This window comes from Octopus bimaculoides, chromosome 12, assembly GCF_046866305.1.
Source record: "Octopus bimaculoides isolate indiv1 chromosome 12, ASM4686630v1, whole genome shotgun sequence".
In the NCBI taxonomy this organism is placed as follows: Eukaryota; Metazoa; Mollusca; class Cephalopoda; order Octopoda; family Octopodidae; genus Octopus; species Octopus bimaculoides.
This window is the reverse complement of record NC_142939.1, coordinates 31,490,652-31,508,165: the sequence shown is the minus strand read 5'-3', so window position 1 is coordinate 31,508,165 and position 17,514 is coordinate 31,490,652.

Sequence of the window (17,514 nt, the reverse complement as noted above, 5' to 3'; positions counted from 1 at the left end):
CACACAGTGCATATGATATTTCTGTATAATTGCATAAATAAATTATACATATACTTGCGCATCTTCTCGAAGAAGGGCGTGTGTGTAAATATGCAGAGAAATGTGTTTTTCTATGTGTGTTGGTATGTACTAGCGTTCATATGTTTCATTAATTTGCATAAGTGGCTATGATTATAGATATGTGATTACATGTCTTCTGTGCATGTCTTGTCCGTACTGAATTATATTTTGTATTGAACACACAGAGACACACACACCACCACGTGCATGCACATACACTCGCATACCTATATAAATGGATATTGTAAAGTTGAACAATTGGCTCCTGAAAAACTGATATTCTCCTCCAGTTTAAACACATATTAATACGATATCAATTTCATATATAGCCACATTAAATATAGGTAATATCTTTTAATGTGTTTCTGAGGAAGAGCCAGTAAATCAGTACAGCTCAATGTTGGGAAGATGGAAATATTGTGCTACTATCCTAACAATATCTAATATGGCATGTCAACTGACGTTTGAGTAGAATATGAAATGGATACCTCACTGATTTTGCGCATATGCCTATCTATAATTCCCGTCATATTGAAAATGCTAAACTAAAAAAATACACAATTGATTGCTTTCCTGCACTTTCCTTAAAGAAAATATATAATGCTATTCGAAAAGGAGTATTTGATAAATGTACCGATTCTCTGAGAAGAAAAATACATCCGCTTTCAATAAAGTGCACGCACGATACGTACACACATATACATACCAATAACTGCATCGGCATACACCTACAGCTATATAGATAGTTATATATGTACATATTCATATACGCTTAAATAGATATGAGTGTGTGTGTATATGTGTGTGCGCACGCGTGCGTACTGCGTATGTGCGTGTGTGCCTGTGTGTGCGTGTATATTGTTATATCGCTATGCATGTATTAGAGATCTTCCTTCCTAGATATAAACAAATCTCTGTATACGCTAACCTTTTTTTTTTCAACTTGAGATGGAAAAGGAAAGTAACTACGCATAGAGGAGAATAACCTCTATTACTCACGCAACTAATATTACTTAAATTAACGATAAAAATATATCAGCAAAGAAAAGAAGTACCATAAACCGGAACGTATACGAGAAATTTGTTTTAAAATCATAGCATATAAGAAAATGATTTGAAATTAGAAGACATCACTCTCCCGTTTTTCTCCTTGATCTATAATATTGATTATTTTTGAACATTGAAAAAGTATGTTCCTTTAAAAATGAATTGGATTTATGTTTATGTTGAGAGAACATTCCAGTATTGCATTTGAATATATAAAATGAAAAGTGCTGAAACAAAAATTAACGGGGGATGTGAAAAACGAAAACTAAATAAAAATATAATGCAGATTATAAAGGAAAACAATATTGTATGAAGAAGAAAAAAAAAATTGAAATTCAAGAAAACAAAAATAATTTGATGCTGGCTACAGGAATGATTCAAGAAGACAGTAGGGGTTTCAAAGAAAATGATATTATTGCTTAAGTCTATCGCCATTGCGAAGAATTCAAGCTCTGAAATGCATGCTGAGGCTGATATGTTGAAACCTGAATTTGTTCTTTATCTATACTCATACAGATCAGAGGTTGTTCATTATTGATACCTAGTAGCTTGGCTCAAGTGGCCTTCACAGACAATATCTTATTGTACCTATTGGAATTTCAGACTGCAGCAAAAACAATTATACCATCAAAAAATTATACCATCAAATAGTGTTTATCTTTCGCTGAGACAATCAGAAAAAAAAAATACGTGCTGATTATGAAAATTTTGATTAGTTACTTTCTCCTTACTATTATTAGCAGAGACAACACGGGAATATATTGTCGATAAAACAGCTTTTGACATATTCACTGAGCACATTTTCAATCAGTTTTTGAGCAATGTTGAATTAATCCCTACCTCAATGATACGTATTATTAATTGTCACCATTAGTACATTAAAACCCAGAGCCTCTTTAAATGAAGTTGCGTAAGTATTTTTGACATGCATAAGCATGCAACAGAGCAAATTAGCACACGGAAATATTTAACACGGGCAATCTTCAAACAAGTAAATTAGAGTTTATAGAAGAAAGAAATTATGAGGTATTCAAAAAAAAAAAAAAATCGAGGCCTAACAGCAGGATTTTGTGGCATAGTGTAATATAAATTGCTTTGCTTCTACGGCAGGAATGCTAATTAAAAATTTTATTTGACATCGGGTGATTTAATTTTAGTTTATATCATGTGATGTACGTGTTGTTTTATCTTCCATTTTAAAAACGTCTTACTGGGAAGCTTAACTAACGCCATTAAACTCTTAAACGTCTCGTTACTTCCAGCGTTTCATTTGAAATTGTATATTGGAGATAATGTTTGTGAAATATAACTTCAGGTCTACATTTTTTTCTTGGAAAATAATGTGTAGATTTTATGCAAGACATTAATGGAAAATTCCTGTCACGAAATTAATTTTCTCAGCTAATTAATAATTACAGAGGTTAATTTATATAAATTAATATCATAGTAGAAGAAGTTCAATAAAACAGTTAAATTTCTCGTGAAATAATATAATCATACAAAGTCACGATACACCACTAAATGACTCCAACAGCACACGCCTGCATTTCAGTATAACGGTATATATCAGTAACTATGTAAAACACCAAAATATCGCATCAACATTAACATACACAGACACACACACGCACACGCACATACACACACAAACACACGTACATATATATATATATATATATATATATATATATATATATATATATATATATATATATATATATATATATATATATATATATATACGTGTATATATATGCATATATATACACACATACACACACACACATACACACACACACACACACACACACACACACACACACACATATATATATATATATATATATATATATATTATTTTGTTTAAAAGAGTTCCAACACTGTCTGTTTTTTATGTTTTATTTATATTCCTGCAAAACCAATGTTGGATATAGAATATGGAATATACAATATATAATATAATATACAATATATAATATAAAATAAAAATGGATGGTACTATGAAATAAAGTATTGAGTGTCTTATTGAATATATGGAATATGTCTTATTGAATAGATGAAATATTGAGTGTTCAATATAAAGGATTAAATATATAAATATATAAAGGCTGTGTTGGAAATCTTTTAAACAAAATAATATATTCCTCTATACACAATCATACAACCCCCCCTTTTTTGTATTTATTTTTACTCGCATATATATATATATATATATGTATATATATACATACATACAAACGAGGAGGTGCCTAAGACTTCCTGGCCTTAAGGGTATCACGAAAGGGTAGAGCATTTACTGTTAGAGCGGAAGGTGGATAAATATTTAGGAGAAGCTATGGAAAAAATCTTGAAGGTATGCAATATATATTTCTCTTTTTTTTTGTAGTTTTAACGCATGAACGCGCCTTCTACAATTCATTTTAGTAAAATTGAAGCAGGGGCGTCATGAAGTTCCTCTTTTAGCAGGGCAAATCCATGGCGAGATAAAGGAAATCTGGAAGGACGATTATCGACCTTACCACACAGTTCAATCTAGGTATCAAGGTTGGGGTCTAGTCATTTCGCTGATCCCTAGGTCACATATGACCATCCGGTTAGGACAGCTAAGTTCCACAACCACAGAAGGCAAAGTCGGTGCTATGCACGTTATACAGCTAAAGTCATAGATGAGACGCTGGGGATTTTCCGCGAAAGTGTTGGCCACGTAATCCACAGCATTCGGGACAGGAAAAGCTTTCCGCAAAATAGTTGCCTAAATGTCTGAGCACAGATCAGAAGCGCATCAGCGTCACGACATGATAAGCGATTTTGGTCTTACATCGGAAGAGGCTGGTTTTATAACTTGTATAGTAACACTGAATAAAACTTGTCTCCATCATTATGATTTCCTGACTGAGCAGGAAACAATGAAGTGCGACACACCAGTTCTCCGCATCACTAGAAGTTTCGGACCCAGAAGGCAGCTGGAAATTTTCTGGCTTCAGTGATATGGGGTTCAGACAGAGTACACCTCGCAAAATATCTGCCAAACCTCGTACCATTAACGCAGAATACGACATGTGTCTGTTGGACGAACTGCGTGAAGATTTGATCAAGAAGAATCATGGAAAGCTGAGCCGTGGTGTCCTATTTTTGCAGGACACTGCACCATCACACATGTCACAGGAAATTCTACGGTAAATAAGGGACTTTGATTTCAATTCGGGAGACCGGCCACTTTACTCACATGTCTTGATCTCCTTCGAAAATCAGCTCGTTACCTAACTGAAGAAATATCTCAAGGGAACGTAATTTCACTCCAATTCGGAATTGATCACTCTTACAGAGGACTAACCTTCGGAATCCTTTTAGAGGGCTTAGAAAGATAAAAAACGACAGCTGCAATAAGTGTGCGAATGTGAGAGGGGAATATATTGAATAAAATCATAATTCACTGTATTTAATATTACCAAATGCCAGGGACTTTTCAGCATCCCAACGTATGTATATATAAATGCATGTATGTATGTATGTATGCAAATATGTACGTACGTATGTCTATTTATACATGCGCACACAAACATACATACATGCTTACATACATGCATACATACATACATACATACATGCATACATACATATACATATATATATATATATATACATATATGTATACTATATATATATATATATATATATATATATATATATATATATATATATATATACTATATATATGTGTGTGTGTATCCGTGTGTGATGGGTAGATGATAGACAACAAGATAAATAGATAATGAAGGGAAAATCCAAGGACCAAGTTGTAGGAATTTACTGAGCGTCAAGCAATCCTTAGAAGATATGAAAAAACAGCTTTCAGAAACATTAATGGTATATTGGTGCAGAAGATTCTGAAATGTTCGCCTATGAAAATACGATAAGCTGAAAAAAGTTGATTTTACACTTCACGGTTAGCAACAGGAATTGTTGCAGATGCGAATAAACATCCTAAAATGAAGTAGATAACGTTAAGTCTACATATGTTCCACAGGGAGCGGAACCGTAGAAGTAGTAACTTATCCAAACTAGTAAATTATCCAAAGTAGTCCACAAGCTACGCTTCATTTATTCAAGAAAAACATTGGCCAGGATTTCATATACTTCATTTCGTAAAGTTTGGATGTATATATATATATAGTAGTATTTCTAAGTCTTTCTAAAGGGGACAACGGCAGCGGTATTGGATATTTAAAGTTATCACCAAGCTAACATGGCTGTCCTGGTGTCGATTTGTGCGACTAAGGGCGGTGCTCTAGCATGGCTGCAGTCAAATGACTGAGAAAAATAAAAGAATAAAAGTATATATATGTACACATACATACATACAGCATGCGATGTGTAAATTGTCGCAATTTTATTCTCATTTCGCCCGGGCGCTTTGTTTGTTTTTGATTTTGTCGACTACATAGCATAGCAGGCTCAGTTGGGCACTGCCTGTGAGAAAAAACACCACCATGAGGCAATTCACTCTGCCAGAAATATGGAAACGTCATGCTGCACTGCTTGGCAGTCGTGCCGGAAGCTCCAATACGAACATTTCAGAGTATTTGAATGTGAATCCGAGCGCAGTGCAGAGCATTCTGAATGATTTGAATGATTACGAAGATACGGGGGTCTTGGAAAATTCACTCAGATCGATGGTGACATTGTGTTCCCGTTCATTTTCCCACACAGCCTCAGACTCAATACAGATGCCTACATCATGTTGCAGGAAGAGTCAGTGCTGCCCTGGGTCAGGAGGGTAGGTGCAGGAAGACACTATGTCTGGTAACAGGACTCTGCACCATGTCACACAGTCAGAAGAACTCAGTCATGGCAATCCGACAAATTCTGTGACCTCATCATTCCGAACATGTGGCTACCTAACTCACCAGACTGCAACCCCCTTGACTATTATACGCGATGCACAGTTGAGTGAGAGACTAATAAACTCCTTCAAGGACGAACCGAAGGCAACGATTATGGGAGCATTCCCAACTTAAATAAAGAGGCCGTGCAGAAGATTTGCTGAAGGAGACTTTTATGCCGTCTGGAGGTCGTGGTTGAAGCCAATGACAATTTTATTGAATACATTTAGTCTTTAGTATTTCAAAATATTTTAACGCAATTTTGGTAAATATGACTGTTAAAATAAGACGTCAGTGTTATTTTCATTTGTGCGTATATATATATATATATATATATATATATATATATATATATATATATATATATATATATATATATATATATATATATATATATATATATATATATATATATATATATATATATATATATATATATATATATATATATATATATATATATATATATATATATATATATATATATATATATATATATATATATATATATATATATATATATATATATATATATATATATATATATATACTTGAAAAAGGAATAGAATGATTTCAGTGGTAGTTCTCCTCAATTTATTTTAATAGTAAAATTTCACAGTTCGTTTTGCAGAATCTAGTAAATTTTCTGTTTACTTCGATAGGAGGTTTATAGTCACCTTTTCTGAAGAACTTTCTCACATTCTTCAGTGGCGATTGTCGAACTGATATCAGATTGTGTTGTGCTGTGCGATTCAATGTTTAAGAAATGTGGGTGTGTCTGGCACGGGGTTCGGTTTTGTTAGTAAGTGTGGATGGGAAAGAATGTTGATGAAGAAGAGCCGAAAGAAAATGGTGAATGGTAAAACGATAACTTATTTAGAGTAGAGCTGGGATGTGGTGTGGTGTTTCAGTAGTGTTTTATGAAGGGCTTGTGAAAGTGCCCTCCTGTTAGTCCCACTTGAAAAGTTGACCTTTGGCGAAAATTATAATGGTCAGATGTTTTTTGAAATTATTTTCTTAGGGCGGAATCAATGATGTTAATTTCATAAAGAGAAACTTCAGTAATTTTCTACGTTACTGATGAGTTTAGGTGTGTGCCTGGGGGTGGGGGTTAACGTGGTGTTTGATAAATATGTTTTGATAGAAAAGGGGATTATAGCAGCCAGGAGAAAAAAAATAAGGTTAGTTTTAGACTGTTTGTTGATATAAATGTATACTTTATATTCGTATGGGTGGGGTGTAGGAGGAGATCGCATTTATTTCCCTATATACAAAAGTATACATGCATATATATATGCACAAATACACACATATACGCTTACATATATATAAATATACACACACACACACACACACACACACACACACACACACACACACACACATATATATATATATATATATATATATATATATATATATATATATATGTATATATTTACACATATATACATACATACACACATATGAATATACATATACACATACATGTATATACATATGCATATACACATATCTAGCTTTAGATACATGCATATATACATACAATACACATATAACATAATATGTATATATATATATATATATGTGTGTATGTATATATATATATATATATATATATATATATATATATACACACATGCATACACACATACATTTTTGGGTTCTAGTTCATACGTACCCATATATTTGTACATGCATTCACGCGTTTATGTTTATAAATAGCTACATACATACGCATAGTACAAAGATACATTTGCATAGGTATCGATACTACTCAAGTAGCTAAGTTCACATACACATTGGAGAGAAGAGGATCTGGGAAATGGAAGTGTACCTTCCAGAGTTGTTCTTCTCTTCAACGATTGAATGATTGAAAGTGAGGGTGCCATCCACTTTTATTTGGATATCTGCATCATTTCTTAAAACAAAGAGAGAATCCTGTTATTTGTGAGTAGAATATCTGTCATATAGTCTCGTTCCGGTTTAACCAATGTAGCATTCTTTACATTGTGGGCAAGTTGCACAGCAAATTAAGTTTCTGTCTTGCAATTCATGTTTGCCTTAAATCTCAAAATCTCATTTTGTTAACGTAGATTTGTCCACCCTGTTGTTCCGCATCAAGAATGCCAGCATTTCTTGTCTTGCATTGTTTCAAAATTAAGATATAAATTTCGTTTTGGTGAGCAATTTTTTGTAGGTTGGGTGCATGGTGCCAGTTATATATTATTTGTGAGTCTTTTATGTGTGCATTCAATTTGGGGAAATCCTGGAGAATTTGGGAGATATTGTTTGGCGGCTTTCACAATATTGCATGACCTTGGGATGTGAATGACGACACAATGGATAACGATTTTTTCCTTTTTATTTTGTCGGTTTACTTTTCTCAGTGCTGTCAGTGGAATGTTCTGGGCTTTGAAGATGGCCGTATTTATGGGGTTCACCGGATATACTTGTATTTTAAGGAACCATTTTAGTTCATATAATCTTCTTTCTTGTAGAGTGAGGTGTGTTTCAATTGTGCAGAGGTGTCTTGCCATGTTAAAGGGAATATCCCCTTTGGTATGTGAGGTGTATGCTGAACGGAAATTCAGGTATTGATGTGTGCCTGTTGGTTTGTAAAATAGGTCTGTTCGATATTTTCAAATTCTTTAATGATGAGGATATCCAGAAACAAAAGTTCCTTTCTATAACATTCCATGCTAAGTTGTATTGCTTTGTGATGTCTGTTTATGATGGGATGGAATCTTGTAGGTCTTCTTGGTTTCTGTCTCAGAAAGTAAAGAAATCATCACGGTAAGGTTTCGAGTTGACTACTTAGGAGAAGCTTTTTACCGCTCTTTATAAATTTCTCGGTAACACGCAGAAGCATTTGTTACACTAGTATAAATGTTCGTCCTTAGTTCAAAATTTGCATCGTTAAGCTAGTCCTCGTAAAAGTGAAGAATTACTGTACACACACACACATACACACACTCGTATATATAATCCGAAAGATAAGAAGAGAAAGAAATTCTTTAACACATTTTTAATGATTCGTTGCAATTGTTTCTGTTCCACCTCTGCTTGTAACACCGGTTTACCTTACAATTCGAAGTAAAAATTGACGTAATGTTTGCGGTTTTAGACATTAGAAAGGCAATCATCAGACTTGCGTCAAAGGTACTCTATCACTTCGTGCATCTTATATATAAAACTTATAAATTAAACGTTGAATATACCATACCGACTTTTAATACATGGTGGTTGTTCTCAATTAATCATTGGAATATCCACTGAGTCGGGTAACTAAAATACATTTTCTAAAATTTAACTTGTACCAACAAGTATATGATATCCAAAAAACGACAAAAGAAGTTAGAACAAATAATAATGATATATGCGTCTATCATGTACTGCATATGCCATGCAATTTTGCCAAAAACGACGAATGGAAGTCAAAGATATTTAGTTTATCCAGTAATTGTTATTCTGCACTAATGCTGGCATATCGCAGTGGAAGAATTTGTTCAGCTTTAATAGAATGTATGTCTTTTAGTGAATATATAAAAAAAATCAAGTGTAATCGCACTAATTTAACAGGAGAACAAAAGAAAATACTTTTCTTTCTCATCGCACTAATTGAACAGAACAACAGAAAATAATTTTCTCTTTCATCGCACATATGGAGTCCGATATGAGTGTGTACAAGAATTTCTATGAATCTATATCGTGTGCTAAGAAGTTGTTCAACAGTACTTACTTTTATCGCGAACCATTAGCAATCTAAAAAGGCTCCATATAAAATGCTTCTCTAAAGTTGTTGGATTTTTAGCATATTCTAATCTCTAACTGCTGTCCATAAAACGACTTCTGCAAATGATTTTAAGGCATTTGTAACAAGTTGAAAAATCTTAAACTGTCATGCTGAATATAGTAGAATTTCAACATAGAATATATTAGGAATTTCGTTGCAGTTCTATTCTATACCAAAAGATATCTCCCGGCAGGTCAATCACTATATACAATCATAACACCTCATCTCAGTGCCAGAAATCAAAACTCCATTGATTATTTTGATACGTAAAAACTTTTCTTATACACATTTTATGCACCTATAAGTTGTATCCATACATGTGTACACTGAATACCCATGTCTTCATAAAATTAAGTCACTTTGTTAATACTTCATCTCTGATCTGCTTACAGGGGATCAATTTCACAAGGTAAAGAAAGGCTTTAGGCGGGATCATGTTGAGTGGGTATAGAAGCAATTATGCGAATAAAGAAATTAGACACATTGAATATATTAAATGTATTAAATATAATATTGTGGGTATGAAATAGAAAGTATGTATATATGTATACAAGCACAACGAGGTAAAACAAAAAGGTGGACACTTTCAGATGATAAACTTTTAAGTATAACTATATGGATATTCATGTTAATAGGTTCAAGTTACACAGAGTACAAAGGACAGAGAAAATGAAAGGAGTAAACACCTGTTCCTGAGGGCTCAACGAACCAAATTAATGTTGGTAGATGTAGTTCATCACAATATGAAGAGAATATCAGTGGATAAGCCGAGTCTCAGTCATCAGGGTAGAGTAGGTAGGAAAACTTGCAATTGTCGGGTACCTCAACTGTGCCCTTTGGAGATTTCTGCGGGCGCAAAAATGTAGTCTCCAAGTGCCGTGTTTTAACTGTAAGTATCTAAATAACCAGCAGTAGGATTGTAAACTCAGCTTACTCAACTTCGAAAAATATTGGCATATCTGAGATCATGGTATGATAAACGCTGGGACATACCTAACTATGGTGTTGAAACGGGAAGCAATTCCTGAATTTACAGTTTGAGAACAATACAATGTCATATGTTCTGTTCTTCGTAGAAGCTTTGACGCTGGCCTTGATATACTGCGTCATAAATTATGAGGATGATATTAACAATATTTACTGGTATACATTTAGTTTCGGGCTATGAAAATGGTAAACCCGTTACCGCTGTATGGCAGTTATGTGCTATTGTTCTGACACACCACTCTGCTATAGTGCGTTGGAAATACATTGTATGCTGAAGAAATATTTTTAGTTCCTTGAAATCAGCTTGTAGCCGTTAGTGTATGCTTCTGTGAAGCTAAAGAGTTTTACGCTGTTGTGTGAGTTGCTAATAATGTTTCTTTCTTTTAAAGTATCCTATACTTTGTAGTGTCATATAAATGTGATAATATCAATATTATGTTTCTTTTATCATTTTCCGTCTAATTGTCTTTAAAAAATTAAGAATTTATGAGTACATTTCGGAGTGATGCTTTAATTGTCTAGTTGTATTTGTTGGAGTATTTTCGAAAACACATAACCTTTCTATGTACGCAACCGCTACTTCCGCACGTTTTCTCTCTCACTCTCTTTCTCTCTCTCTCTTCTTTAGGTATGTGTGTGGTGTGTGTGTGTGCGTATGTATACAAATAGGTTGTTTGGTTACATTTTTTGTTCTTTAGCAAAGAAAATTTACATCATATTACAGGAAATCTAACCATGTTAAGCAGAATTTTTTGCGGTGTAACATATTCAGAGCAATGTAATCCAATTTATTCACCTGTTTCAAAATTGTTCGAAAGGAATTTCGCCGCGATTAAGAGCTGGTCAAGCATTATACAATTAATTATTCCTCTTTGATGATTTTGGGTATGAAAATCTTGAGGTGTATAATACTTAGTTGCATTTCATTTCTATCATCGTTGCTACGAATATTATAATTATGTTATATCGGAATATTTTGTATATAGCTTCCATCTTCTCCTTTTGCTTGTAACTAGTTTTCTATCAGGCTGATAAGCAGTTCTTGATTCATATTTTTAAGAGTTATCATCTGCAAAGTAAACCTTCTCCAAGCAATGACATAAATGTTTAGTAAACTAGCTCGAAATATATGCATGGAAATTAATATCGTAGTATTGGCATAAATTCAAGCCTTTAGGTAAGAATATTCTGTGATAGAAGAAATATAATTCAATGTATAAAGTACAACAGTCCATTAATACCGATATTGACTACACTACGTTTACTGCGTAATATTTCACTTCATATTTCTGAAATAAACATAGCCGCTGCACACGTTAATATTACAGAGCAATCGCAAGTACCTCTCTCCATTAATGCTACTTATACTTTCAGTGTTAAATCGACAATATAGAAATCATGAAATTACAGAGACATTGCAAACTATAAGGGTAACGCATATAAGTGAGGTTACACTGAATGTCCTACATGTCGGAACATTTCAAACAATCATCTATATTAAATAACTAGTGAAATACAATATTACAAACAAAATAAATTTAAAAAAAGAACTTTATTCCATTCTTAACAATGTTCATATGTTGCTTCGGAAGACGAACAAAAAAAAATATCAACAAATATCTATCTGTTGTTTTCTGTTACTTTCTGAGAAAATTTACATAATGCGCTTATCTTCATTTGATTAAATGTAACTCAATGTTTGCGAAAAACCTGCAGAAACACGTAGCATCTGTCAGGTGGGCTGTAAAAATTGTTACCTATATTATGGATTCTATTATCCAGTGATGTAGTTTGATTTGTTATTCACTAAATACATCAGGCATTGACTTTTCATTTAGCTCATGAGTCCTTACAGCTCAATCTGAAATGAGTACAATGATCCGAATCATGCGGTTTAGTCTTGAGAGTTGCTTATCACAATATTTTTATAATGAGACTTACTGCTTCTTCATAAGAAATTCGAAATGGTTCATAAAACAAAACTAAATCTAATATCTGGTGAAGTTATGGCAGTATCACCCGAACTGTAGCAGCAACAATTCGAAGGGTTGTCATACGTACTGTAAGGGGTTACTATTCAGTGGTATCACCTTCATTAAGTCTCCGGAAGGCCAGAGACTGTCATTCATTAGATATTTGTTCTGTTCCTCACCGCTGACACATTAATATATCAAATCCAATTCTCGTTCATTGCATCAATGAATTTCTCAAATATCCGCCATCCTTAAATGTTTCTATACTCAATGTTCTATACTTATACTTTTACTTATATATATATATATATATATATATATACAGAGAGAGACAGAGAGAGAGAGAGTGAGAGAGGGGGACACAGAGAGAGGGAGAGAGAGAGAGCGAGAGAGAGAGAGCGAGAGAGAGAGAGAGAGTTAAACGCAGATGCCATTCTTTTACATTCGACATATGTTTCGTAGACAACATTGATTTTATTCAAAAGGAACAAACGGTGTAAAATAATGTAATCTCACTCTTCCCAGTTATCTAAGAGAATTTCCAATCATTATTCTTCATTTAGGGATAGTACTAATTGCAATTGCACAGGGCTTAGTAAATTGGTTTGCTATCTCAAAGACAACACTAAGGCTTTTAATTTAAATTGATTCATCTTGTCCATCTCTTTCCCTTACGATTAGGGCAAAGGATTCTGTAACATTTGTACTTCTGAACTCTTCCATATTCTTTTCTCTAAGAATCACGTTGTTAACACACCTATAGAGCGATCAGAGAAATATACATCTAAGAACATGTTTTTTTCAATTAACATATCCCTCTATATTTCTCCTTTATTTGTTCTCTACTTACTATTATTTACCTCTTCCCTTCCTACGGTCTACCTTTGACGTCAGTTCTACTAACGGTTATTTTAAAAATACATAATAGCGTTCTGTTTATCATTTATCCAGTCATCAAAAAATTATTATAATTTCTTGTTGTTGAGATTGGTTCTTTTTCTTTCCTGATGAGATTACATTATTTTACACCGTTTATTCCTTTGGAATAAAACCAATGTTGCCTTCGAAACACATGTCGAAAATAAGAGAATTTGAATAAAATCTGCGTTTAACTCCATTTATTTACTTATACTATAGAAATTACTGCACATTAAGCCGGAGTTTCTACCTTTGAATAGGTCGCTACATCCTTGTTACTTGCGTGAATTTTGCTATCCTAGTAACTGTATATTGAATTTTCCGTGTTAACTGTAAACAAAGGATAATTTATTCATCCATTTATATATATATATATATATATATATATATATATACAACTCAAATTTGAGTATTCCCTGGAATGTAAGGTTTTCCTTTATTTTTGTGTTTCTAAATTTGGGGTGTTATTTGTACATTATATTCTTGTATACCATTTCGCTGAGTAAGAATCTGATGTTTAGTGAAGCGTAACTATCTTTCTTTAAATAATTTTCTAACGCGCTTCGGTGGTGAGCAGACGAACATCGTAGAAACATATTGCTAGTGTGTCTGTGTTTAATAATGAGTGATGAGATTGTTATACGCAGTAACGTGTGCGCATTTATGTGCACGTTTGTGCTTTTAAATAGATGTGTTAAACTTTTGTATATATCTATCACTTTCTCGAAACGAGTTTTATATGTACTTGATTTCAAATACGTAGTGATTTTATTATCCTGTTGATATAGGTTTGTATTAAATATGTCAGATGGATTATAAGTTTTAATTATACGTATATTAGGCTACGATGATGTCTGGAACAATTACTTTGACATTTGAATGTCAATCTATAAGATCTAAATTACATGGTGCATACATCACTGTACACAGTGCCAACCTCCATATAATCTTATTCCTTTTCAAGCCTGCCTGTGTTTCAGTGAATTCAAATGCATGTTTGCATATCTGTGTGGGTTAGTTCGTGTATTTGACGTAAAAGTCTGGTGCAAGCATTTCTCATGACCCTTTATCACAATTTAGTTGTATTTCACTTCCCATAAATGTATGAATACGTCAAATATTCGTAGTTGATATTTTGCTGATTAGCATTGATTTACATCGCATTTCTGCACTGAAACCTGATTAGAATTCTCTCTTGTTAGATTACTTATCTATAGTTCCTTCACTTAAATTAAAATTTGCCGTGTGTTCCTCCCATTCTGATTGTATTGCTTTGCTGTCACCTCACAATCGCATATAATTTCATTCTATCCGTACACAGTTTATTATCACTATGATCTTATTTTATTATCACATTTATCTAATTTTTGTACTATCCACTTTACTCATTTTGTTTGCCCGCTGATATTTTTTACCGTTCATTGTGATTTCCAATCGTCTTTAGTTATATTTTTTCGTCATTCTCTGCTTGTCTTGAAATAGACATTTGTTTTCCCCATTTTATTTATACTTCTTCCATTTGTAAGAGATATCATAAAATATGTCGACGCTATGTATGCAAACACACACAATTTTATCTCGTAAGCATACATCCACGTATAAAGACGCGCCCACACACGCACGCACACACACACGCACACACAAACATACACACTAGTATACATGCATATTACTGGTGAGGGCTTTATGTAGTCTTTGTGAGAATGCTAATGATGAATGCATATATGTGATCGGATTTCAGAACCAGTAAGGCAATTCACATCTCGTTTTTATTAATTGGAATTATATCAAAAGAATATTATCGGAAAATATGAAAAAGGTATAAATCTTGCTTGCAGTTATGTACAAATATATATATATATATATACATATGTTTCGGCTGATATACCTTCCAGCCTTCTTCAGGTGTCTTGGGGTAATTTTGAACCTGGGTTCTCTTTCCTAAGGTAATGTTATTATTATCGTATAGGTCACTGCTTGGAATCGAACTCGGGATCTTGGTGTTAGTAGCCGCCCTCTTAACCACTACGCCATATGTCCTTGGGCACATAGAATGTTAAATATAGAACTATATGTATTTGAGAGTTCTTGATGATTTGCTCAAAACAAATAACTCTGTCGAAGGATGGCATCGAGCATGCGAAATTCAAGCTGGGTCTTATCACCCCGACATCTGGATATTTATCAACATTTCACAAACAAACAAAAAAAAAAACAAATGTCTAAGCGAGATTTGCATCGAGGAGTATATTGGTGGAATGGAATCAGAACCTCCAAAGAAGTGCTATCTAGATACTGCAAAACGAATAAAATATCTTGTACAAATTTTGATCCACAACATATTCTTGATTACGTTCGTGGTATAGCACATAACATTTCATTTTAAGATTTGTTTAAGTCCTCTCAGTAAATACTATCTTTTTTTACGCATTTTGAATTGAAATAATCCTAAGGTTTTTATAAATATTTAACAGCTAGCTATAAACCAAAAGAATTATAAATTATGAATAAAATATACGAATTCATACAAAAGAAACAATTCTTATTTTTTAGTCAGATTGTGTTTTAACCAAATTGCTTTAAACAACTTGCATTTAGATCAATTGTATTTTAGATTGTTTTAGACAAACTCGCCAAGACCTATACATATATAAAGTATATACACACATACCTGCATACACACATACAAGCGTTTATACATGCATACACATATGTATACATACACGCACACACACATGCATACTCATACATACATAATAATACATACATACATACATGCATGCATGCAAGCATGCATACATACATACATACATACATATATGTATATGTACGCACACTGACGCCCACGCATGCACACAAACGCAAACAAAAAAGAATGCAGTTACGATAACGGATAGAGTCAACGACTATTGAAAAGGTTAAAAGAAGCAACGAAAATTTTAGTAGAATTAAATAAATGAGTGGAAATCAGACCAATGAGTGTGTCAAATTGATAAGGCACTGAAAGAAATATCTTTTCTCGGACAGCAAATTATAATTCAACACAGGAATTCACATAAAGAATCGTGCAAACCAAATACAAAAACGATATATATATATATATATATATATATATATATATATATATATATATATATATATATATATATATATATATATATATATATATATATATATATATATATATATATATATATATATATATATATATATATATATATATATATATATATATATATATATATATATATATATACATATACACTAGCGTACACACAGACACACACATGTATATGTATGAATATATATATATGTATGTCTACATATCATTATATTGATGGCAAGAGGATTGGACTTCGGTGGATCATATATATGTGTCTGTTACGCTCACGAACGTAGTGCATTAAGCTGAATTATGAATATTATTCCGGTCCTTTCAAAAATTATAAAATGTATCTAAATCACTTCGATTCTTCCGACATTTCTGTAACTACCAATGTGTTGAGGCTAGCTTTCTTTTTTCTATTTTTGCCATAATGACGATTTATTGTATGTCTCCACTTCGTCATAATTTTCTTTTATCTATTCTAAAGCTTTCTCAACAAATGTAGGTCTATATTTTATAAATTATCGGAGAGTTGACGCTAATAACTTTTACGAATGTTAATTGAGATACAAATTATGCTCTGACGTATAATTATTAGTTTTTTATTGAAATTAGACGAAAAGACCTCATTTGCTTAGTGCCTACTAAAATTACAATTATACGTTTTATAATTAATTACATCGGCTGACATATCGGGGCAACATTGAATTTGTACTGTTAGAGACAATGGCATACATAAGCACA